Consider the following 27,961-nt stretch of genomic DNA (forward strand, 5'->3'; position numbering starts at 1 on the left):
TAAGTATATGCAAATGAAAATTATACTGCACATGCCAGCTAACACGTAAATTACAATAAAATAGAGTGATTGTATTGTTTTAATTATATAAAGGGTTATTTATTGTGGGCATCAAACTTGGATACCAGGAGCGTATAAATACTCGACGTAGCCATCACAATGTCACCAATGAGCATTAAGTTTTACATCTTGGTCATCGCTATGTTGGTGTTCTGGAGCCTTAAGTGACTATTGTTGGACAAGAAGGTGCTCGAGAGAAGCTAAGGGTTTGAAAAACACCAACTATCAACAATGCTAAATGCTAAACTCAACTACTGTACAGGTAGCTGGCAGTATAGCAATAGCAGATGGTACTAGAAAGAGCTACACATCTGCATAGAAACTACACGTTTGTGAAGACAATGAAAGTCTATTCATGATAGCAGACGGTTTAAACCTTTTCTCTCTGGTATAGCCCCCAAAAGGAGACTGCATCTTATATAACAGATGTTACAGTAATACTAGATTTTATAATAATTACAGGCAGTATTATAAATGTTTCAGTAGTAACAGGATAACATGGTTTGATTATCTGTCATTACCAAACATAATCACACCATGTCAACCTGTCACTACTGAAACAGTTATAACACTGCCTGTAATTACTAATATTTAATGCATTTGTAACATTTTCATCTAAATTCCATTCGTAACATTGTATATATCTAAATTGTATTCTATCTTTATTTATCTATTTTTATTTTTACTTATTTTATTTTTACTAATTGGAACTTTTTTTCTTAATTGTACTTATGCCTGGGTTGCTGCAACAACAACAACAACAACAACAACAACAACAACAACGACCGTGACGTCAACCATCTGTTCCTGAGCGCTGTTTTGAAGCCAATCTACGGTGGCAGCCACATTGGAAATGTGGAACTCAACCAGTCAGAGTGTGACGTAAAGAGGCGGAGTTTGAGCCTCCTAGCCAAAAGCTATGTGTTCCCGTCCAAAACTCGTAATCTTAATATCTCTTGAACCTCCAGTGTGTGCCGATAGAGAGATTAGCTATGTAGAACCAAGCCGTTTTTTGAACCAATTGTAAACATGTTTATTTCTTCTGCAAAGATCGTCTTTTTTTAATTGGTCTGTATGTATGTGGTTTTCGGTGTTTCTGCAGCCAGCCTCAAGCGGATTCTCGATGAATAGCAGTTTATAACACTTCCACATGGGCTTCATAATTTGAGACCGGAGGTTGCCGCTTGGGTTTGACTCACTTTTGGAGCAAGTCTCAAGTGGCCACTCAATGAACTGCACTTTTTGGCACTTCCACACTGGCTTCATTTCTACGCCCTGGAAGTGTCTGCTTGATGGACTCGAGTACGACCACCCACATCTGTCTTCCCCTGGGTTTGACAGGGGCCATGTTTACACATGCATGGCTGCGTGTTGCTCATACAAAATCTATCTTCCTGTTTGTTACTGAATCCTCCCGTGGCTTCCCCCGTCCCTAGGATCACCCTGACCAATTATTACATTTCTCTCTGCGTTCACCCTTCATCTCCTTTTTTTCCCCCTACCTCCCACCAGTATCCATTTTCCATTTTTCTTCTTCTTTTTCTTATTAACGCCGTTCTAGTGGGTCATTAATGTGTGATTGTGTGTTTTTCTCCAGAGAAGGAGAGGAGGAAGGAGGGAAAAGCTGCCTCATTAACGCTGGTGCTGGCTCATGCATAGATTTGCCCGTGCACAAACACACACACACACACACACACACACACACACACACACACACACACACACACACACACACACACACACACACACACACACACAACACAACACACACACACACACACACACACACACACACACACACACACACTGTCACCTCATTTTGGTTCCATAGTCATTGAATATATTTCTTCTACAAGTTTATGCATGAGGGGAAACACACACGCACATCTGTGGTGTGTCCTTCCTGTGTCGTGAGTTGGTGATTACATCCTATTTTCCTGACAGAGATGAAAGAAATCAGACAGAGGATGGGAAGTGGAGGATGGGAAGTAATTGAAAGATTGAGGAGAGATAGCAGAGCTGGGGAATTTGCTGAGCCGGCACAGAGCAGCAATTTACACCTTTCTCATCTGATAAGCATCAAATAAGACGAGCAGCAGGAAAGACAGAGAGAGGGGAGACAGTGGATTGACGAATGCCAGAGAGAGTCAGCTAATTAGTGTGAGAGGAGCTGATTTTCCACAATGTATTCCCCTTAACACTTTTGATTATCTGGCTTATGCTGTTTTCATCTTTGTTAGTCATTCTGCTTTTAAAATCTGTTAAATGATGCAGATTGATGCTTCATGTTTGAAGCATGTTCGGAAGTGTTTGGTACACCCTGGACAGGTCGATAGTCCATTACATGGGCATTAACACACACATACACACACTAACACCTAGAGGCAATTTAGAGTCACCAATTAACCCAACAAGCATGTCTCCAGACTGTGGGAGGGAGCGAGTTTACCTGGACGAAAGTCACAAAAGAACATGGAAAACATGCAAACTACACACAAAAGGCTCCTCCCTACCATGGAACAACTGCATCACTGCATCACTGCACCACCGTGAGCACAAAACATTACGTAAAAAAGAATGTAATCTACAGATAAAACCTCCTCCTGCATGCAAACTTACTTCTCACTGCCAGACTTTACATGCAGAGTTCTTAACATCGACAATGAGGTGTAAATGACGGATATGGACTCAGTTTGTTTTTTTGCAGAGATTGCAAACTAAATCTACCTAAAAAGGTCCAATAAATGACCTTGAATCCAACTCAAAACAAGGCTCTAATGTATGCTGCATAAAACTCTAATTTATCGAGGGTTTCATAACTTTAATACTTTACTGTTTTATATTTATTTTAATGTTATTTCATTGTTTTGTTTTATTTATTTTTAACTTCTTTTTATTAATTTTTTACTCAGTTTTATTGATTTTTAGTGCATTTTTTCATCTTCAACTTTTATCCTTACCCTTTTTTTTGGTACTTATTTTAACTATTTATATTTCAATTGTTATTTTCATGCTTTAACTTATTTTTAATTACATATATTTTATTATTGTGGGTGTGCATTAGTCTACATCAAAAATCCATTTTGATTTTAAATATGTAGTGTCTTCTGCCATCATTTTATTTCTGCTTTTATCTTGTTTTTCATTACCGTAAAGCTCTTTTAATTGCATTTGATTTGTATGAAAGGTGCTATATAAATAAAGCTTGACTGATTGATTAATAACACGCACTATAAAGAAATAACCAATCTTGTTGCTGATACTTGTTTTACTTTGTAGCTCATGAGGAGGCATCAGTTTGATACTGTTTCAACATCATTTAAAAACTCCTCACAGTCCCTTTAAATGATATGGTTGAAACTCTACCTTATGTGCGGCATGTTTTTTCCTTATAAGTAGAATCCACGTGTTTGAGTGGAGATAAGAATGTTTTGTTGTATGAAAGTATTGAGAGTCTCGTGTAAAAGCAGGTGCCATAAGGACCCTTTATAAGGTGATTGGCTTTGCCATGTATCATGTACTTACAGCTCTCTGCATTGGTTCCAGCTCTTACCCCGCTGTCACATGTCATACTCTTCTTTTCTTGAACCGACTGTACGGATGTCTCTTTACGCTAGAGTGAAGCCGACCTAGCATGGAGCTAATCTCTGAGCAGGTGAAATATGGGTTGTTTTTTTCTGGCAGTTCAGTCAGTGTGTTATTCTGAAGTTATTTTAAAGCACAACTGTTGATTTCTCTTCACGCAAGTATTCCTAGGTAAGGTATTTTAGATTTAATGAATGCTCCACTCAACCATCGCTATTTCTGACCCATCTTATTAAAGAAACATACACCTGAGAATCTACATGAGTAGCCTCTGTGTTGTATTAGCATAAAACAGGATCCAGTGTGTGGCTGGCTCCTGGGTTATTGGTGCCATAATGTTTGCATCTGGGAAAACATCTGCAAAAGTGTGGTAATGATTTGGGTAAACATACTCACACACATACACGAACGCACACACACCCAGCGGACGCAACTAATGAAACTCGCAGCACCAGGTGGCGCATAATAAACAGAATGGATGCAGAATCACGCTCCTGCACACCTCTCTCACCACCTCTGTTGTGGAAAAGCATCCAGTGTGTAAACAGGTGCTAGCTGACTGTTTGTCTGCATAGATCTCTACTGGAGGGAGACTGCAGGATAGAGACACAGTAATGGATGGAGAGACAAGTGGTCAGAATGATAAACAGTGTTAGAGGAAGGACTCTTACTGAAAAAGAATGAGGGCGAGAGAAAGATATAAGTAGAAAGAGAGAGAATGAATGCAGAGGAGAGAGCAGACAGACGTCTCTGTTCTTGAAAATGTAAAAGTGTTGGAATTTTGCTGGAAATGAAGATTAGCTTTTCTACACAATGCAGCATCTTATTCTTTATCAGTCAACTACCTCTCTTTCTTTTGATCCATCCAACAGAGCTCTGTACAGTAAAGCAGACTTTAATGGACAAGATCGCACGCAGGCTGTCAAGAACAGATAAAGCAATAACTTAAGTGTAATCTGTGCCAGATAAAGCTGGGTTAAGATATCCTCTTATTGCCGCAAGAGTCCAAGTTGGAAAAAACATGGCTGACAGATTTGGTGATGGTGAGTAGGTAAATTGCTTCTATTTGCACATAGAGAGCAGCCAAGAGTGCCTGGCAGATGAAGGGTTTACTGACAATTTAACTTCATTAGGGCAACAGAAAGCCTGCACTACATGTCCCCTTCATCAGCGCTCTTCTCTGCTTGTGAAATGTGACATTTCTGAGGGACAGAAAAATCCTCTGACACTGAGATTAGAACTGGTACACTTGCTGAGTGAGCTCAAACTGTAAATACAAGCAGTACAACTTGTTCTTCTTGTGAGATAACATCTTGGTTTTAAGCTTTGTTTAAGTAAATAGTTTTCTTGCAGATAAGGAGACATGGGAAGTGGAAGAAAAAGACGGTCACAGGGTTCTGGTAATGGTCAGAAGGCCAGGAGATGGATTTGGGTTGCATTTAAAAGACAGTATTGAGTTAAAGGAGAGAAACTTGAGAAACAAACCATTGCAAACACAAACTCCCGAGGGAAACCTTTGGGTTATACACTTTCCTTGCTTCCTCCCCATAAAGCCAGAGGCAGTGGTTGGATACTTTGACCCTCCTGTTCTTGGGCCATCTGGGGTCAACATGAAGAGCGTTTATCCAGTTTTGAAGATGATGTGAGGGTTGGCCCAAAGGTACCTCTGAGGAGCCTGAAATCGACATGCCCTCGAGCGAAATAGAAGAGCCTGTATATCACTTGAGGTTGACAGACATGCCCAGATAAGCTGTTTGCTGTGGGGTTGCTTTGCTGTACTTCACTGTGAAGCTTCACTGGCTCATATAGGAGAGGATATCCGCTTGAGAATTGGAAATATAATAAGACAGCCTTTAAAATATGACAGGAATTCCCGGCCAGGAGCTGCAATGCCCCCTGCCAGACTCCATACATAATGGAGATCAACTCTAACTGATGTCCCTTACTACAAATGCAAATCCATTTTATCCATGTTGCCCGTGGCTATTTAAATCAACAGACAGACAACAACAGAAAACCTCTTTAAATCTTTAAATGTAGGAGATATGAGGGCCCTACATATTGAGCACTGCACCTACTGGTTGAATCTGTTAGCACCAAAAGCTAACATCATAAAAGTGCAAGGATGGGGCGCCATCAATCTAGCTCAGTGGTGTCCAAACTTTTTTCAAAGAGGGCCACGTTTGATGTCGTCAGAATACGTCAGGGCCAGTGGCTCCTACCAAGACTTAGATATTTCATATATAACTTTTATAATTCCTATTTAATAACAAATATTTTACATTTTTTTCTCAATTAAACAGTAACTAGGTAGTCCTCAGTTCTCTACAAGCCACCTAAACATTAGCAAACTGTATCTTCTTCTGGAGGAAAATGTTTTTCATTAGGGTCGGGCAATGTGGGAAAAATACTGTATAATTATTTTCCTATGGCATGATCACAATTTGGATTTCATCACTCTTCTTTTTCATTTTATAGCAAAATTATTATTTTCCTGCGTTCTGAACATTTTTTATGCACCAAATTTTGCCTTTTCTGCACAATTTCCTAATTTGGATCTTGTCTTGTGTCCTCTTTTGTGTCTTCTGAACTTTTAGTGTTCATCAAGAACATTTTCACATCATGATAAGAACATTCATTTGAAAACCTGTCAACTTTAAGAGTTCTTGTGTTTCTTCTTTATTGCCATCTTGCAGAATTCCCAGTTCTTTGGCTTTAGACAGGTAGTCCATGTGAAGCTTTTTGAGACGTTTCTGGATTGACTTTAGTTTTGTTTGTGCGCTTGAAAGAAACTGCAAGTGTACAGATGATGCAGATGGTGATTTATTTCTGTGTTATAAATAACACAATTTAAGATGGAATCTTGGGGCCATAAATAAATGGACCTCGGGCCTCGAATGGCCCCCCGGGCCGTACTTTGGACACCTTCTGCTCCCCACATTTTTTGTCTCTCTTCAGCTGTCCTATCTTTTAAAAATGCCCTCATAAGATAATAATAAAAATAATGAAATTATAAATGAAATTGCAAGGAAAAGACAAAGACTGTTGTGTGTTTCTCTACTCACAAGGAAAAATAATTCTGTCTGAGGGTGGAATGGTTGAGTGTTCCTCAAACACAAACACAAATTAGAACAGCTAACAGGAAAAGGTTTCAGTTTGTACCTTTCTTCTGAACATACACCCTGTGAAATAGAGACATAACCAGGAGGAGGTGACATGCAGAGGATACTTTCTGCATTATGTCTCATTAATGCAGGACTATGCCGCAGCCTCGACACATGCCGAGAGAATATTAGAGCAAAGGACGGCGGTGACATGGTGTCAGGTGTGTACTACATTTCCTTAAAGGTATATCGACGTTCTCTTTTTCTTGTTCCGTAATGTTATTGTTTTGATTTCCCCTCGTTTAGCTGTATTTCCTGTCTTCTTTTCCTTTTTTCCCAAACCTGCCCCTCTCCCTCTATTTCCTCGGCTTTGTTTTCTCTGTCCATTCCTCCACAACGCTTCTTATGTTGAGCATCTGGCACAGAGAGTTATTAATAGATCAGAAAAACAGACAAAGCTAGTGCATAATGCACCTGAATATACTGTCAGGAATTGGCCTATTAAAATATTACACAGTAATTACAGCTCTTGATTCAAGTCCTCATTACAAGCAGGAGTCTTGCTGGTTTTCATTCAAGCCTTTCAATCAGGCTTCATGGCTGGCGGTCTAAGAATATGCAGTCCTGCGCAGGTCTACAAGTCTTTATGCATTCACTTCTTTTTTTTATACAATGGGGGACATTTAAAGCATTTATTTCAAAGTGTTACATGTGTTGATATTTCCTGGGATAGAATTCTATTTCTATGAGCACATACTCTGAAGGTAAATGTCAGACACATGGATGAATCTCTGTCATAAATAAGTGAATATGGTTCTCTACAGTATCACAGTAGACACACATGTACAAAAGCAATTAGATTTCTTTCTAACTACCACACCGACTGATTTCCCCACTGATCTGATCTTATACACCTGGTCTGTTTCGATTTATCTCAGCTCTCTTCCATCTTCCTTGTTCGCTCATTCAGCCTGAAAACATTCACTCAGTCCCATCATACATTATTTGGTTTCTGGTCACCACGATCAATTCTGTTTGTCACCTTTATTTGTATTCCAAATTTGCTTTCCTTTCTGTGATGGGATACTGATTTTGACTAGTTGATTTTGACCTTCGGCAACCCTTACAATTAGAATCGGCAGGTCCACAGTAATAGAATCCAATAGCCCAATGTCTATTACCTTCAGTTAGATATTTTCCCCCCAAAAAAGCCCATTCAGCCCATTAATGACAACAGTAAGACAAACTACTCACATTGTACTGCAGCTCAGATGCGGTTCACAAATGCAGATGCCTTGGAAACAAATTAAGAAGAATCACCATGCCTTGGTTTATTGATTAAAACTAGTATTTTAATCCATCAGCAGGACAAGGTGAGGTCAAGTGTTGAGGAACCCAGAATTGATCTCTGAAAAACACTAATGAGCCCCCTCTGGTAACCATTTTTATTTTAGTCTTCCTGCAGACATGCTCAGCTATTATCCCTTTATCAAAAAATGGCTACAGAACTGTGTATTCTCTGTCCTGTCTTGAGTGGGTCCAGTCGCAGGCCAGGGGAGGTTAGGGCACAGAGTATTGATGAGATGGCAGAAAGCAGGGAAAACGCTGACGGTGCTTCTGCAAGGGAGATAGATAACATTGACAGGGGGAGTGTAATTCCCATCGGTCGATTATTAAAATGGAGCAAAAAGCAGTGTGCGTGTGTGTGTGTGTGTGTATGCGTGCGTGCGCGGTTCCTGCTGACAATGAGTCAAATTGGAAAGACTCAGGGAAATGGATTAACAAGGAAAGATACAGAGATCTGTCCATCCATTCATCTTTATATCTACTTATCTGTCACTATATCTAGTTATATGTCCATCCATCTAGTTTTATTTACAAAGTGCAAAAACCTTACAAGAGTTACTTCAAGACACTAAAACTTTAGCAGGCAGAGAGGACTTAATGTTAACATGTACAAACTTAGATCTGTCTGTCTGACTGTCTTGTGTGCGCAAGTAACAATCTTGGGCGAAACCTGATAGAAACCACCTGCTGCCATAAGGGAGAGGCTAAAACTAATTCAGACAATCTGACGCAAACCATATCTTAGCAGAAATTCACAATTGGGTCAAACTAGATTAACAACTTTCTAATAGTACAAACCCATTTGACAATCAACCTAGGTAGCTGAATTGAAGGAAATATTAGCTAGTTAGCAGCCTGTTTGCTAAGCTAGCCCCCGGTCATATGGTATCTACGAAATCCACAGCAGAAGTTCAATTTGGATATCAGATTCCCCAGAGGAATAAATGGACTTCTGGTTGACTTGCCTCCATGCACATACTTAAAGCTGCTGTTGGTAGGAATGGTGTAACAAACATTTCTGTTTTTCTGCTGGGTTTGGAGAAAAGGTCATAATACCCATCGGTACTTATCCGTACGTGGAGTAATTTGAAACTATTGTAAAATCTCTGTTTTCCAATGCCTTTGTATCAAGCAATGTTATTATTCTCCTCGTTCCCATTATGACGGACCAATCATGGCTAATCTCCAATCCTCCGTTCTGATTGGTTAAGGGGCGGCCCCTATTACGTCCTCCGATTGGTTATGAGTCCGGCACTATCATGACTGCACACACCGATCTGTGTTGGGGGGCTGAGAGGAAATCTGGTTGGGAGGGATAGTGTTGACATTCGAAGTCCCTCTCTCTGAACAGATGTTCACTCTGTGACTACCAACAGCAGCTTTAAATCAGTATTGAGGGTCAGCTTGTTTATTTGTTGTTTGGTTGGTAGCCTGGTTATAAGCATCCATTCTCTATTTTTCAGTGTCTGACAGGATTCCATTTCGCATAGCCACCCTTACTATACATTTTCCCTCACATGTATACAATGTGATGAATCTAGCTTCCTGTCTTTGTAACTACTGTGTCTTTCATTCATCTGTCACTGTACCTAACATTTACCTGAAAATGTAAGCTTTGGTACAGACTAACAATTGGGTACTGTCCTACGTCAATGTGGGGAAAAAATAGACTATCGCCTCGCCAGAACTAAAACATGCTGTGTGCAAGTGTGTGTTTATTTGTGTTTGTGTGTATGTGTGTGTGTTAGTATGACTGTGTGTGTGTGTATACACACTGGTACGCTCCTGCTGTGCTGATTTCAGCAGGAACAGATGGCCCTGCCAGGGCTCTACCACCGCTCCAGAGTCCGTAGTCTGTGAGAAGACTTGTGTGAAAATGTGTTAAGTGTGAGCGAGTTTGTGTGTTTGTCCTGCTGATTTTTTTTTTCCACCAGAAATCCACTCCACACTTCCTGGTACTGAGCCTGCCTTACTTACTACCTGCATAAGAACGCAGACGCAGTGACCCTGATTGTTGCAGTGTAAGTGATATCGTCCGAGTGGTCTTTAGCCTACTTCTAGGTTCCACTGACAGTTAGCGGTTTAATCCTGCCTAAAAGGCTCTTCAATACTAAGCTCATGTTTGACAACACACAAAGCTGTCGTACCCCTCCCTTTTGAGTGTTTGTCTGGGCAGGTTGATGCATATGCAAAGGGATATAAACTATTATTCACATGCAGCCCGATTGTCAAATTTAAGGAAAAGTAGTTTCAGATTCAAGATGGGCTATATCATTTTTAATATATATATATATATATATATATATTTTGAATTAAATTTATGCTGGCACAGTTAACAAAATTATGTTCTCTAGATCTCTGTCTCACTCAAATGTTACAGGTTTTGAGTGCATGGGGACAACTGGGGTCATCCAGATGTGAACTAATTCCCTAATGGGCTTCTACTCAACACACACACACACACACACACACACACACACACACACACACACACACACACACACACACACACACACACACACACACACACACACACACACACACACACACACACACACACACACACACACACACACACACACACACACACGCTAGCAAACACACAAACAAACACACACATTCACACACACAGACACACTGGAGTACTGCTTAGTATGCCAGTGGTTCCTCCATTCCCTATTTATCTCCCAGTGTCCATTTTCATTAATAAGAGCAGTAGTGTGATGCACGGAGAGCAGATGAGCAGATTAGCGAGATGTGTTATGAAAGTCAGATCACAATGAAGGATCAAGTATTTTGAAGAAAATTAATTTCATGGGATGGACTCTGAGTGAACTTATCTGATTTTAAGCATTAATACAACAGTACAACTAAACTGACCAGGGAGTTTCATTCTCTCTTTCTCTTTTTATCAGTTTTTTTTCTCATTTTCTTTCTGTGGTTAGCCGTGGCCTCGCGTTCCTGATTGCTGCAGATTGCTTCAGCTGAAATGTATTTAGGACTTTGCCAACTATCGATTTGAGGCAGAACAAAGAGGAAGAAAAGTTAATTTTCAGCCCACTATATAGTAAGAAAACCCATCCAGGGCAGACAATCCTGCACTTTCATATACAGACAGACACAGACACAGCGAGCATGTTTGTGTACTCATTCTGTCTCATATTAGTATTCATGAAATATGTGCTACATTAGGCAGATTCATTTCTCCCCAACCCCCACTAACTTCTTCATCTGTGATGCTGGAGCAGGAGCCGATCAGTGACTCCATTCATTTCAGCTCTATTTGGGCAGTGTGCTCGATATGGATGTCTTATTACACACTTCCTTCCTTTCTGTCTGTCTGTCTGTCTGTCTCTGTCTCTGTGTCTGACTCAGGGGAGAAGACAAAGGGAGGGAGAAAGGAAGGAACAGGAGGGGAAAGAGAGAGCAGAGGAAGGGCGGGATTAATTTGGGGGTGTACAGTATGGAGAGAGGGAGCAAAAGTAAAAGGGAGAGTAGAAACAAGAGAATGAGGGAGGAAAGGGTCAGATTTAATGGAAAGAAGGAGATAGGAAAGGTTTACAGTATGTGCAGAGAAGGGAGCAGAGGAGTGAGAAATAATGCAAAAGGTTGAATGACAGGGTATGAATGATTTAGAGAAATATAATGGAGCTATAAGGTCAGATGTTGAAGGCTAAAGAGAGTGAACGAGGGAGGAAAAGTGACGAAATAGTGAAGGGAAAGAACTGCGAGGGAAGAGTGGTATAAATATGGATGAAAAGAGAAAGGTGGGGACAGGAAGGAAGGAAGCTGGGACACAGGGGGATTAGAGAACAAGAGAGGGTGTGAAGGTTGAGGAATGAATAGGAAGAAGGGATGAAGAGAGGCAAAATGAAGAAGAGCCGAGGCCCAATCCCAATTTCCTCCCTCACTGACTCACTCTTTGAGACACAATCTTGGTAAGTGTGTGGGTGCTTTGTGCCAAATTACCCACCTTCCATGAGTCCGCATTGCAGACTTGCCTTTGGGATATACCCAGAGTTCATTGCAAACTTGGTGTGGGTAAGATTATTGTCTGGCCCACTCAATGTCAACAAACGGTCAGACTACTAAATGAGTTTTAACAAAGTCAAAATGACTTAAAAGTTAACAAAGCATGGACATGGACATAGACATGGACATAGACATGGACATGGACATGGACATGGACAAGGACAAGGATGAGGACCCTGATGTGAACATGGACATGGACCTTAAGCCCTCATGGACTCATGAATTGTACACGCATGGTCTGCCTGACTTCATCACAGTCCTTGAGGGTTCAGTTTTTTGGGGATTTAGTGTAAAGACTGGTTTCTATGAAGCCATTGCTTTAACAAAACTTTTAATTTTCATTTTACACACATTTTTCACTTGCAGGAGCTAGAACTGTTGTTTAAAAAACAGTTAATATGAATCCACAAAATTGAAATTCCTGTGCTTTAAAATTTAGATTTTTTCCTTAAAGGTGTAACACATGCAAAGATCTCATGAGAACTTCCCTAAATGTTCGGGCAGGGCTGAGCATGTAAGCGCAAACAGCTGAAGTTTTGATCCCAGCTCTGTCCCAGATTTCTAGCTAGGCCCCTTTTAAAGTTTCTGTAAGTAGTCAGGGTTAGTTAACGTGAGAACGCACTAAAAACATCCACAGTTAGAGAAACATTTGTAGATGAGAACAGCAAACATGTCTGTTTAGACATTACAATTCTATAAATGCACAAAACTGTAATCTAGGGATGCAGGGATTAACCAGTATCATTATTAACTGCAATTTAAAACTTCACGGGTTAATTCATGGTGCTACACTGAGTGTTTCTGTTGTCACTCTCAAAAAGCGACTGGTTCATTACATTTGGTGCAACCTGCACGGCTCGAAAACAACATATGACACGTCTGTGCAAGGTTTTCCTGCATGAGAGTGCAAGGCGGCAGTCTCAGAGTCTGGATAATGGATAAACTCTTGAAATATGTTTACAACTGCTGTCGACTATTCTGTTAAAATCTGTATAATCCATAATTTTGCAACATGAAAGTACAATTTAGCTGAACAAGTAAACTTCTGTTTGTCTTTTGTAAGCATCATTAGACTAACATATGAATGAAGACACTGTACATTTTCTAGAATGTGAAATTGGGCATTCAACCAGGAAGTACCAGATATTTATAATTTCAATGAAATAAATCACCTTTACAAAAGTCTCATGATGAATTGGTGCATAAAAATACACCAGAATAGGAATAATGTTGGTGCTCTTGTAGGACACCAAAAATGTTTTGGAATGAATTAACGCATGAATACAATTTAAACCTGTGCTGTCATCATAGCTTAAGTCTCTGTTGTTCTCACCATCATGTTGCGGCTTCAGAAGCACACATTTGATGTCATGTCTTGCCTCCAAAGACCGCCCCCCTCACTTGTCAAACAGAGAAACAAAGCTCCTGGAAATTTCAGGAGTTCAGATGTAAAAGAGGCTTATGATTGTCATTTCGAGGTAGCTCATTTTAATGACAGATTTATATCTTAAAAAGACTAAAAATGTATTGAACCGATTCTAATATGACACTAATGTTCCTGTCTTTGACACCAAGTTAATACTTTATTTCATTAAGCTGATTAAGTTGAAAACACATTTTTGATGGCTAGAGAAAAAGTATTATTCTTGTCAGTGTGTAGATGTACCCACACAAATGCACAAACACCACATGGACACACACACATAAGTGTATATAATTGTGTTCAGACAGCTCACTCTGCTCTGTTCAGCACAAGACTCTATCTAAGCCCAAACTTCTTCTGAAATCGTTCTGCCTCCTCACTGCATCGTCCTTTGTTCTTTTTTGTCCTTGGTTCACCATCTGCTTCCATCGTGCGAGTGTGTATGGTCCAAACAGTTTCAGCTTGAACAATCATGGTCACTAACAAGCAAGGCAGCAAGAAGGATAATGAGAGTATAAAGGAAGAAATTCATCCTCAGGTTTAGTATTTCTCAGCAATTAGGTCACGTAGTTCTACACCAGCTCTTAATTGAACTCAAACCAAAACAACATCATGACTCACAAACAGCATCTCCTCTGCTTTCAGACACTGGCGAGCTAGTTTGTGTGTGTCTGTGTTTGTGTGTGTGTGTGCGCAAGAGGAAAGCAGTAGATTGCAACAAGGCCTGAGACAAAGGAAAGAGAAGAGAGTGAGAATGAGATTCAGCCTCAACTTTTCCCCTTGGGATTGGTCGCCATGGCTACGGAAGCATTTTCGGCTGAACGTGGGACAAACATGAGGAAGAGAGAGAGATGCAGACAGAGGCGGAGAGAGATAACATGGCGGCACAGATACTGTCATGAAGTGTTAAAGCGTGGAAATTCAGATCTAAGAGATTGAGATGAAGATAAAAGAGTTATGATAAAAAAAATGATTAAACAGAATGAGCGTACAAGCTAAAAGTTCAGGATGCAATAATAAACACACATCTCATATAGAGCACAGCTACAAGGTAACCACAAGACACTTGATATCCACACGTAACAGGGCAGGCAAAAAGCTGTGACCCAATACGCACTCTATAAACTCCAATGGAAAACAGAGACCAACGAGAACAAACAGCATCAAGAGACTATAACATCTCATCTTACAACCAGAGACAATCAGACTGCATCTATATTTCAAAAGCTACGGAAAAGCTGCGACAATGGGCCCTCATGATCCAAGATTAGTGGAGGAGCGGCACAAATGAGATTTGGTTTCCACGCTGGCAGGTGAACTATGGTATCACCCGAGGGCAATTTGTCTGAAATCGGTAACAAAACTTGAAGTAAGAGTAATTTAACTTATTGATAGGTTCCTTAAATGTCTCACTATCTAAGCATGTTGATCAATGAAGAACCCTGAAATATGGACTTCTTACAAATCTGACCAGGACAATCTTTGCAAGTCCCAAATATAAAAACTGGATAAGATACATTGAGAGGAGATAAGACTGAACTTCTTTGATCTAGAAAGAAATGCTGGTGCCAGATTCCTCTGACATTATACTACGAAATGAGAGTAACACAAACAAGCATCAAATATGAGTGAAATACAAAAAGGTTTGTAATCAAATATTAAGTGGATCATGAGTTAGATGTTTAAAAAAAAGCAGGCTGTGAAATATGAAAAGAATGAAACTGTGATGAATTAAATAACAAAGCAAGCAAAGAACAAAAGTACTGCATCATTGACAGTAGAAGAGCAGTAATATAGGGGGTATGTGGAAAATGACGGTGAGATAGCATGATAATAATTAAAGGGTAGTATTGCACATGAAATAGGAGATGAAAGTTATATTGGGCATGATGTTGATTGCATCATGGATGATTCAGTTATATAACATGTCACTCATATTGAGAGGAACTTTTTCACATGCAAACCAATAAAATATTTATCCCAATTTGAAAAGCAATGTTGCACATGATGTGAAATGTAATACTGCAAATGATATAAGAAGCAATATGCCCATGATAATGCATATTTTTGCACATGAAATGAAAAGTCATTTAGTACTGCATGTGAAATGAAAGTAATGCACATGATATGAAACATCACTCAGGTTTGCAAAGGATAAAAACAAGTTATGGAGTGACTTGATGCAACATGAAAAGTTATTTAGTATTCCTCAAGATATAAAATGCCATCTTTTACTGCATGTGAATAATGTGATAAGTCATCTAGTTCTACATATATAATGAAAGATGTTGCACATGATCAGAGCATTGCATATGATTGGGATTACTATTTAAAAGTAATGTATTATTGCACATTATATATCAAAAGTCATGCATTATTGTGCTTTATATTATAAGTCATGCATTATTGCGCATTATATAAAAAGTCATGCATTATTGCACATTATATGAAAAGTCATGCATTATTGCACATTATATTAAAGTCATGTATGATTGGGTATTTTATAAGAAGTATTGTATTATTGTACATTATATTAACAGTCAAGTATTATTGCACATTATATGAAAAGTCATGCATATTAAAGTCATGTATTAGTGGGCATTATATTAAAAGTCTAATTTTATTGCACATTATATAAACATTCATGTATTATTGGGCATTATATTAACAGTCATGTATTATTGCACATCATCTGAAAAGTCATGTATTTTTGGACAGTGTATGAAAAGTCCTTTAGTACTGCTCATGATATGAAGGTCATTTAGTGTTGCACATGATAAAAGAAGTCGATATGAACATGATATGGAAAGCCCCCATGAAATTATCTTGTACTGCACAGAGTAATAAAGGTCAGGTCCTACTGCAAATTATCTATTACCCTTAATAGCTGGTGCACGACTACATGACTTCATATTATGTCCAGTTATTTACTGCATATGATTTCAGAGGCCAAGCTCTATTTCTCCTGCTGCAGATTAAAGAGAAGTTAGAAGAGTGTAGTAGCTGTGCATGAAACTGATACTGAGAAAATTTCCATCACTTAAACGCTAAAAGTGAAGGCTGCTTTATTGTGCCATGACTTTAACATTTTTGCTTGAATCAGCTGAATTTTAACGAATGTTTCTGGGAATTGAAAGTTGATAAAAATTGTGCTCAACAAAGGAACTATGGTCTCAATTTCCCTCTGCGATAGGTTTGTCAATATTTGCATAAGGTACAGCCAATGTTACAGGAGATGAATTATTTATGGGGACTAAAGGAAAGAGACTTGTAAGAGCTGGCTCTGCTTGACAGGGTTGCCATGGACCTACAGGGTGTGTGTGTGTGTGTGTGTGTGTGTGTGTGTGTGTGTGTGTGTGTGTGTGTGCGCACGCGTGTGTGCGTGTGTCTGCATACACGGGGGTCGAATGAGTGTCAGTGAGACAGTGTGTGAAAGAGAGAAAGAGAGAGAGAGAGAGAGAGAGAGAGAGAGAGAGAGAGAGAGAGAGAGAGAGAGAGAGAGAGAGAGAGAGAGAGAGAGAGAGAGAGAGATGCGCTCTGCCGCGCTCACCGGCAATGTCACTGCTTTCTCAAGGACACTGCGGCTAAGGGGCAAGAAAGAGAGAAAAGAAGGAGGGAAGCAAAGACGCACAGGAAGAAACAAACAGAACGTGGCAGAAATGAATACAGATTTAAAGAGATAGAGGTGAAGTTAGATGAAGAAATAAGCCGAGACAGCAGGAAAAAGTGAGGGTGGAGGAGGCAGCAGATGAGCAAAGAGTGAAAAAAGAGGAGGAGATGAAAAAAAGGGGAGGAAGTGCATCTGTGTGGAAAATACTTGTTGGAGAATCACATCAAGGTACACAGGATGTGAAGACACTAGAAAAGTTTGTTACAACTAAGCTAAATATATGGTACTGTTGTAGCTATTTATGATCAGTTTATACATCATTGATTCCTTTTTATCTTGTGCTTTATGTTGTTGGATAAGAAAATGTTAAAAATGGCCTTCACTATTTATAAAATCCACAGACATTCAGTATGGTGATGTAGCACACAGGAACGTAACAAACTCTACTAATGTCTGCTATTTTGGCTCGATAAATGTCATCAATGATTGATATTGCATCACAAATGCAGTCTATCTATGTTATGGATTTCCTGAGATCTATGACTCTCAGACAAATCTCCTCTGAAACACTTTTAAGGAAATACACTTACTTCGATTTGTGGAACGGCTTTCCCTGCCTGCTTTAGACTCACCAGCGATCCACTGAAACCTCCACAGCAATCAATTATTTATACATAAACACACACACGTAGACCCCAAAACCTTCCCACTGAGATGATAGTGGGGAAGGCCGCGGGGTGAATTGCATAAAAGCTACTTTACATACATAAGTAGGCAGTTTAGCAAAGTGGTGAGTGAACTTGGCAGCCGCTTGTGCCGCAAACTTTGACCAACTGTGATCAAAACATGTTTTTAACCTAAAAGGACTCTCTGTTTGTTTATATACTGAAGACAAGACCACAAGATGAGCACGGCTTCTAGTTAATGCAGATAAGCAGATGGGTTGAGAATACAAATGAGATGGTATGAAAGGTATGTAGAAGGAGAGAGGGAGAGAGAGAAAATTCTACAGAAACTAAAGTCAGTGTTATCCTTAAAAGAGGTTCTTATGACTTGATTTACTTCACCTGGGTGTTAGCTGATCCCTCCTAATACAAGTGCAACGAAAAAATAAGGGTATTACTTTTCAACAACCTGATAATATCATCCTTTTTAGATGTTGTGTAACAGCACTAACTAGGGATTAATTGATTGTTAAGAAATTACTCGAAACACTAATTTTTGGTTTCAATTTTCTGTCAAGTGGAACAAACATCATGTGGTCTCATATTACACTCAGCTATCAGGGAGGTGTTTTAAGTTTACAGCATGTTTTGATTTGAATCAGCTGATTAAAGGTTTTGTAGCTGGTGGCTGCGGCTCTGGTCTCCACGTCCGCTTTTTAAAGAGGATCAATACAAGACTGGTGCAAACAACGACACAAAGGTTGACAACTTTAAACAGGACATTTCTCTACCTTTGGATTCAAAGCCAACAGACTGTTTAGAATTGCTAGTACGCTATGTTTCCAGAGCAGCAACATCAGAGCGGTCAGAGCTTTCCTGCAGCTGGACTGATTATGACCCTGTTGCGCTCCCGGCCTACACCTGACCCCGTAGTACACGTTTAATTTTCTCAATGAGAACGAGTAGACACAAAACTGAACTCTGTGAGTCTGAAGTACTTTTCAGTTGAGCATTTACTTTATAAGACTATGTCCGCGGAGAATATCTTTATGAGCCTGATTGTTGATAATCAGTGTTAAACATGTACCCGTATTCAATACCGTCAGTTAAATGCATTTTGTTGCTGTAGGAAATATAATTTAGGGGGAAAAAATTGATTTGGCATGGTTTATGACATAAGAATAATAATGCTTTTTTTAAATTATTGATTAATCCATCACGGAAAATACTTAAAATGTACATCCCTCGCTCTAACTGTTGTACTTCCTGCTTCAGCACACTGAATCCAAAAAAACGCTATGAGACTAGCAACAAGCTAAGCTAATGTCACAGGCGGCTCGGCTCTCAGCCCCTTCTATTGTTCCATGTTCACCCTGATTTTTTACTACTGCTTTCTCTATTTTTATTGGTTGAAGGGGTCTTACTTTTTAAAGAAAATTACAAAAAAACATCCTTAAAATAGGATGCAGAGGGGCGTTGGCGGCCTAGCGGTCTAAGCGCCCCACATACAGAGGCTATAGTCCTTGACGCAGAGGTCGCCGGCTCGACTCCCGGCCGCGACCATTTGCAGCATGTCTTCCCCTGCTCTCTACTCCAAACATTTCCTGTCTCCTGTCTTCTGCAACCAGTGGCCTCTCCAATTCATAGCACTGCTGTGTATTGGTATGGTATCAGAGTTACTATCCTTCAGTGTTGCTCAGGAGATATTCACACTCATGACTCCTCTTCCATCTGTCCAAAAAAACAAACCCCAGTATAATGGTCAATAGACCTCCCACTACCAGTGTTTTCTCATGATCGTACCACCATGACTCTCACTGCATGAATTCAGGCAGATAGCAGCAGACATAACTTGAACAAACACATACACACCCCGCACACTCAGTCTGCGGCTCAGCAGGGGTGTGAGCCAACCTCACCGCCACGGGGCTTGTCTTGTTTTCTGGCTGATTGAGCGTCTCTGTAAACAATGAGCCACCGATCCTGCAGCCATGCTGAGCTCAATGCAGAGCGCACAGAGACATGGAGACAGAGAAATAAGAATGGAATCAGTCATTCCTTTCACTCACCTCCCTCTGTCCTCCTATCTCTTTATCTGCCCTCTTCTTCAGCCTCTATCAGCCGCTGCTGAGTGCGTGAGTGTGCTTGTGTGGTCACGGCGTCAGAGCAGGCAGGGTTCAGCACCTGAGGAGAGAAGAGTTCAAAGGTAAGTTGACATCAGGGTAACTGCTTTTAAGGATCATGTTCAGCTTGACTTCAGTCACATGCTGAGCAGCTGACATCAGACAGGCAGTTAAATAAAACACAAAAGGTGCAAATAAAGATGTGATTGTATATCTAAAAGGCAGTCTGTGTCATGTCTTTCCTTCAATCACATAAAAATAAACAAGAAAGTGCACTTACACACAGCCTAACTTTTATGACAACTGTTTAAAGGGAAAGAGAGGCAGAGAGAGAGAGAAAGGAAAGGAGGGAGCTTAACGGACAGTGAAAAATGAGGGGCTGACGATTAAAACGTCCATTAGGGCACTCTGGCAAGTGCATCTTTAATCTCTGTGCGATAAGAGTAATTATTGGAATAGGACTGAGTCACTTATGCACACAGTCGCAACTCTTTGTGATATTAATTTCTTCTCTGCTTCATGCTAAAATCTCCAGAAAGGGCAGTTGAGGGATGTTGAGGAAAGAAGGGACATGGCATGAAGAAATAGGATTAAAAAAAAGGAGGGTAGAGAGCCGAGGTGAAAGAGAGGAATAAAGCCAACAATCAAAGACCAGAGGATTGAGACCCTGTCCCTGCAGAAGAAGTGTGTCCTCTCTTTCATTTTGCATATGTTCTGTAACATCAATTTAAACTTGCATGCGTCATGACATTAGTTTCAGTGCTAGAAGATTACGAAGAAAGAGCCACAGTCAAACGACAACTGTATCACAGATTTTCAGAGGATGTTCTGGTTAATTCCTCTAAGAAGTGTTTGACTTTGAGGAAAGCTGTCTGTTAGTTTGTCTGCTAAACTCTCCAAAAACAGACACTTTGCAAGGCTCATATAAAATGATGCTGAGTAATACTAAGATGCCCAGCACGATGCAGGAATAATGCTCACTTACTCAACCAGAGAGACCTGTAGCTTTTCCTCAACCAAATCGTGGTTTAAAGCTCCTCTGAGGAACTCAAGTTTTGTATCAATTGTAGTGCCCTCCAATGACAAGCTGTACATCTCATAGCCTAATGTCATCCTCCTCAAAAACACAACTACGCACCCAAGCACATCAGACTGCAAGCCCACATGCAGCTGGTTTCTGTTGATATCATTCTACACTATTTAAGTTTTGGTTCACCTGATAACGTAATACGGTGGACCATCAAGTTTTCAAAGCACAGTTTTTATGTGGATGTTTTTTTTGTTTTTTTTTACAACGGCTGCTAATGAATGTAGTCAAAAGTTGTGACAAACAGAAAAGAGAAACGGTAGGAGGAGGGGCAGGACAAGCATGTTAGCTGCTATTTATCGTTTCTTATGAACTCTGTTTTGACAAAGCAGCAAACTCCGGTCTAAAAATATGAGTCCAATGCGGAAGTGCTAAAAACAGCAGTTCATCGAGGATCTGCTTGAGGCTGGCTGCAGAAGTACCAGAAACCACATACACACCGATTCAAAAAAGCCGATCTTTACAGCAGAAATAAACATGTTTACAGCCTGGAACAAAAGACGAGTGTAGTCTGGATAGATCATTTCTCGATCGGCGCACACTGTAGGGGTGAATTTTTTTCTATTGCGGCAATTTCGAAGATATTGAGATTACGAGTTTTCCAATGAGAGGCACAGCTTGATTGACAGGCGGGAACACTGTAGCTGTTGGCTAGGACGCTCAAAGCCCGCCTCTTTCAAAACAGCGCTTCAGGAACAGATGGGTGACGTCACGGATACTACGTCCATATTTTATACAGTCTATGATCGGAACACAAATGTTCACTGTCCCTTTAAATAAATAAATAAATAAATAAATGACTGAAAAAAGAAAATCAGCAAAATAACTTATTTTGTTGGAGACTGTTAATATACAAACTACCTTCATAAGAAATGTAATAGGTTGATGAAAAAATGTAAAACAGGCTTTATTTGTTTTTGTGAATGTCAACTTAAAAAACATCTTGCTCTCTCGGCTGTCACACTTTTAATTTGGGAAATATTAAAAAATGTTCTATACTTCATATATAAAAAGTTATGAATCCACTTTGATCTTAACAGGCTTCATGAGGTTCAATGTATCCCTGCAGTTGTGTAGTTTGATGTCCATATACTCTAATGGGTTAATACATCAGTAAACATATTGTCATTTTCAAAATAAAAGCTCCCTGTTATTGTCAAAATTACTTGTTAATTTGCTTAGATTAAGTAGTGCAGTGATTTTGAATGTGACAGGGACTAATCCCACTGTTTTAACCCAGGCCATCAAACTACTAAATTCAAATGATGGCCTTGTAGATTAGACATGTTCACGTGCGCTTCTGATGACTGATGATGGTTTTAATTTGGGTTTTAAAGGTGATTTAATGATGGTTTGATATACTTCCAGCCCTGTTGTCACTTGATATACTGTTATATTAATTTGTCTTGATGGATTATGTTTCTTTTTTTTCATACCTGAGCCTGTGTTTTCATTTTTACCTGCAAGGGAATTTCACCTTGATGTTAAATACATAAAATATTATCTTTGGTGCAAATCTTGTTTCTTAAACAGTTTAGTCATTTTGTGTTGAAAATCTTCCTAAAGTTAAATTTAAAAAATGCAATGTTGCCTTGCTTGCAATATGACCATGTTTTTAAAAGTTACCCAGTATCAGGATGCACATTGATGTCAGTTTCTCGCCTTACACAACCTTTGTGACATTGCAGAAAATGCACTCTTCTCAAACACTATGTAATTAAATGTCCCTCCCTGAGCCGTTCAGCCTGACAGTGAAGATCCTGACAAACTGGAAACAACAAACTGACACTGGTTCACCCTCCTACGAGTATGAGGCACAGTCACACAGCCAAGAAAATCAAAGCAGAACAAATCTGAAGTATTTGCTTTGTGCTGTTTGCAGAAGCAGTCACACCTTTAATAATACAGCATAAAAGAGGTGGGTGGTGGTTGATGTAATGCCACGGTCCTGCAGGATAAACTGGTTTCCAGTCGCACTGTGATTAAAAGCCTCTGACAAACACATGCGTCGGATTCAAGAATACACTGCGGATTATGTTACACACACACAAGAACACAACCTTCACAAAGCACAGAATTCCTTGTGAACCTTAAATACTCATTTCAAATAAGAGTGGAGAAAGAACAATTAAAGTTTTTTCTTAAACACTCGCAGGTCTGAACTATTTTTAAACTTTCTATTTCTTTATGTGTATTGGAATAATGTCTTAACTATAGCGAACACTTCATTTCACCCCATCAGGTTTTATTTTGTATGCTTTGTTTTTGAAACACCTTGTCTAGTTGGACGGCTCCCAAACAAGCTGTGACAGGATGGGGTGAGTGTGAAAAATTGAGCTTGGTGAGAGCGTTGACGGTTGTCTTATTCTTGGTGGAAAACAGCAGGCGGAATATGAAAGCTTATATGTCAAACAAGGATGCATTATTCAGCATTTTGTGTCCTGGACAGTGACAAAGATCTACAACTGGTGCAATAACAAAATATGGATCCTTGAAAAGCTACGGTGGAAGTTAAATAGGAGGAATTGGTTGAGTTTTTCTTGAGTGCAGATAAAGAAAACAAGAAAACAACAGCACAAAGTGAAGCACTACAAGCAAATATAGAAGAATCAAGTGATGACCTGGCAGATGTTTCAGGAAGGAGCAATCATTTTCCATAATTAAAGGCACAGAGAATCAAGTTAAAGACAGACAATATAACTTATCATAGTTGTATGAATCTCTAACGACTGTCGTGTTCTCCACAAAGTTCTCATAAGAAAGAATCATTTGTCAGAATCGTTGTTTAATTTGTCAAATTTCCACATCGCATTTGTAAACTATCACTGATGGAGGGAAACAAAAAGTTTGGTGTCAAACTGAGAAACATTGGTGCAATAGAGCGTAAACAAAGACATAGTTTCACGCTAGAGTGGGTGGTATCGGAAAGTGGATCAGCTCGTAGAACAAAATGAAAAATGAATGAAATGAAGCTAATTTGAGACAGACTGACATTCTTTAAATCAGGAGAGATGAGAAGAGTTAACAAAGATAGTGCACATTGTAAACATGTAAAAGGTCATAACATCTTGATAGTGTATTTTTTAAAAAGGATGTGGATACACAAGTTTACTGGCCACTGTAAAACACACATAAAGGGCCGGTCCGTCTAATCAGTGTGTCTGCTTTCTTGTCCTTCCATCTGTAAGGTTGTTGTTTCTGCTGAAGACTCTCCTCTCACATGTAAGCAGACTCATCTCAAAGAAGCTAAGCTCCCTTTGAATTCCTTCCCGCTGGTTAGTGATTAGTTTACACTTCATGAAGCACACACACAATAATTGGAGTAGATGCTTGAAGAAAACAGGACTTTCGGGTGACTAAACATTTTCAATTCTTCTCCTTTGAAGATAAATTTGTAAGAAAACACACCACCCTGAGAAGTTGTGACCCATGAATAATACTGGCTCCCATACATTTACTGTATAAATAATGGATGTGATATCCGTGATGTCACCCGTCTGTTTCTGAAGCGCCTTATTGAAGCCAATCATCGGGGGGAACCATATTTGAAATGCTGAACTCAACCTAACTTCTGTCGAGGCTAGCCTCAAACTGACACTCGAAGAACTACAGCTTTCAATACTTCCTGCTTCAATCGGCTTCAATTCTCACAGCCAGAGGTTGCCACTTGGTCCCATACTGTAACATCACTACACTATCAGCTCTACTTTGATGAAAACTTAACAGAAACATACCTGAAAATTGCGATATTGGGAAACAGTTCAATATTTCTCATCGTTTTTTTAAAAAAAGAGAAGGAGAACATTTTTTATTCACTCTCTTTCGAAAAGTTAACATATCTACATTTTCAGGGCAACAAACTTTTAACTAATATATTATATTTCTACCAAGTCTGTTCTGCTAAATGCCACTAAATATTACACACTGCACCTTTAATTAAAGCATTCTCGAACTTTCTTTCCATTAGTTGTGGTGCTGCAGAGAAAACAGTACCTCCTTTCTCGTTATATTATACTCATTATCATACATCATTTTTACTGATGTATGATTTCAACATGCTCTCTTTTAACAGTGAAATCTTTCTCTCCCTTTTGTGTAGAAAATGTTAACAAAGGCTGTTTTTTTCTCAGCCTTGCTGTGACTCATGACACCAACCCTGAAACAGCAGTCACATGCATTACAAATTACCAAATAGAAATAAATCAGACTTGTCAGTTGTGATCTCCTTTGCTGTTGTGGATCATAAAGAGGCATCAGTATTCATTTCAATCAGTTTCATAATCATTTAAAAACTACTCACTGGAGCTTTAAAAATACATGAATTGTACTCTGCTTGTTGACCTCCTTTTGACTAATCTAACTTCTCAGACACTCTTGTCTGTGAAATTACAAACAAAGACAACATTTACTTCACTTCTGTTCTGCTGCTCACGTGTGTTGTTTCCTCAACAGGTGACGCCGTCCCTCTGATCTCTCAGGTTGGTTATCTATTTGTTATCTTCTGTTATCTTACAATTACCCGATAAGATGACACTACTGATTTTACTTTGTCTAGTCTTTATCGTTGCATAATGTGATGAGCTGTGCTTCATCCTGAGCCCGTATGCATGTGCAGCCTTTATTGAACGGCCCATTTGGTCATAGGGTTAGCCGCATGCACGACTTCAAATAATTGTCCAATTAACTAATTGCGCAATGAAAGCGAGGCTGGTGCAAAACGTCATATGTCCAGGGAACCTCCTGGAAAACCGCTAAACAACAAATCGAATTGAGCATGCCTACTACACATAAACAACAATAAACATGGTGAGCGGTACCGGTGTGACTGAGAGAAGATCAAGAAGAAACCTTTTTTCAGCGGAAGAAGAAATGGACATTTTATTAGAAGACTATAGAATGAACAAGGAGAAAGGGAAAGTTTGTCTGAAGATCTTGAAGCGGGTAAATGCGTGTGGTGTTTCTGAGCGCACAGTAGAAGACCTACAAAATAAAATAAGCAATATGAAAGTGGATTTGAGCAACAAGCACCACCACCAACGTGGTCCAGGTGGAGGACCACCTGTCCCCCCATTGAAGGATTAGGACTTGTTAACAGAGTTGCTTGGGAAGGATTCACTTTATGGTGTTGCTGGTAGGTTACCTAAGAATTATGTTGTGTCTCCTAAATCTAATTTTGCTGTATATTTTGACATAGTCGTACTTTTCCAAAGGATTCGTTTGATCCCTAAATATCCCTAAATGTCTTCACAAATTTCGCCTTAAGCAGTAACGCAGAAGCACGATGTCCGCCAACCTTTACAGCCTAACAGGTGCAGTAACCATGTAACACTTTGTTGGGGCTTTAACCTGGCTCATGCATACCACTAATCCATTTTTTTTCACCATTAGTACAAACAGCCTGTTTACATTGCTAATGGCTGGACGTGTATACGGGCCCAGGTCAGTGGTGAGTAATTAATGAAAATCTTCGTCCATTTAATTTCAAGTTGAGTAAAAATGTGTTATCAAATACTTTTTTTCACTTTGGGCCAAAGTGAGACTGACATGTCAGGTGAAGCACATCAGCTCATCTCAGCTTGAAACGCCAGTTTGCTTTCATAAAAACAGAATAGAGCATTTAATTCAGTTCAGTGTGTTTCACCGCTCTGTTAGAGAAATAAAATTAAGATTACAATCCTTTTTTGTACTCATACACGCCAACAGTAATTACATGAGGGACTATACCCAACCTCATTCTCTATTTAAAAACATTACAAGTAATCCTAATCCAGATAATCTCCACTATGAATCATTTTCATTACAGTGATGCTCATGCACAAACGCCTCCAATTTATAAGCATTTTGAAAACATAAAGGGCAATTATCTGTTTTAAATTAATTTCCAAGCGAGTTAGCGTCTTAGTATTTTGTAGCCCAAGGTGCAGGCAATCAAACTCTTCAAAGAGCCTCAGATATAAAACACCCACACAGGCAAACAACCACAAATGCTGCACAAAAGACAGCACTAAAGGCTGTAAAAACCACTTGCAGTAATGAAGAAAAGCCATCCCTTAATCTATAAATGCACAGATTTGCACTGGCAGAAATACATGGCACACACAAGCGCACACACAGTGTGTGTAGGAGGCCTTCAAATTGGTTCTCTGGTTGTGTATTCTCTCAGTATGATATGAGGCAGGTGGTCCAATGATCTCCCTGACTTAACCTAGGTTCGGATTCCAATCAGAGGTTGAAGGGTGGGATCGGCTGCAGCTGGATGGAGTATGGGTGGGGGATGCCAGCAGGGGATTACAAGATAAACGCAGAGACTGAAAGAGAGCAATAAAATCCACGTTAGCATCCCTTACAGGAGGCAGGGCGAGTGGTATCAGGGAGTTTTCAGGTCCAGCCTGTTGTTCCTCATTTTTGGAACCCAGAAAGCTTTGCTGTGCCTCCTTCCACTCCCCAATAAAAGCAATTTAAGCGTATAAAGATAGAGCCATTGCAGAGTAATTTACTGCCAACTGCATTTCTGTAGTCCCAGGAGCAAGTGTTCAAGGATATCAAATAGCCTTCTCTTGTGAAAGAAATGATTTAATGACCTGTTCAGCTGAATTATGATTTTGGACTTTAAGAATAAGCCACTTATGTATTCTACCACTCGTACAAAGTGAGTAGGCTTGAAATGATTATGCTGAAATACAGGTTTGATGCAAGAAACAGAAGAGAATTTCTATGAGTGCTGTGGCTGTAAGCAGACAAACTAAAGGAAACACTCAGCTCTTATAACAGGAGTGAAACAAAGCCTCCAAACTCTCAGAAGGCTCAAAGTGCAATTAGAAAAGGAACAATTTTAATTTGAAAAGGGAGACAATGTAATGCCTTTTCAGCATTGTATCTTTCCACTATTGATCTAAGGCTTCATTCTACTTTTTTTCCGCAAAAG

At 39.6% G+C, this 27,961-nt stretch overlaps 1 protein-coding gene across 6 annotated transcripts in view; it reads right to left on the reverse strand.

Moving 5' to 3' along the window:
• The window catches only part of strbp (spermatid perinuclear RNA binding protein), a 111,483-nt gene that overhangs the window by 48,333 nt on the left and 35,189 nt on the right, over nt 1-27,961 (reverse strand). For all 6 annotated transcript variants that reach the window (XM_034709576.1, XM_034709577.1, XM_034709578.1 and 3 more), the window contains one exon: nt 19,896-20,010. The gene's annotated coding sequence lies outside the window, so the exon portion shown is untranslated. The remainder of the gene's footprint in view (nt 1-19,895; nt 20,011-27,961) is intronic.

This window comes from Notolabrus celidotus, chromosome 19, assembly GCF_009762535.1.
Source record: "Notolabrus celidotus isolate fNotCel1 chromosome 19, fNotCel1.pri, whole genome shotgun sequence".
Classification (NCBI taxonomy): domain Eukaryota; kingdom Metazoa; phylum Chordata; class Actinopteri; order Labriformes; family Labridae; genus Notolabrus; species Notolabrus celidotus.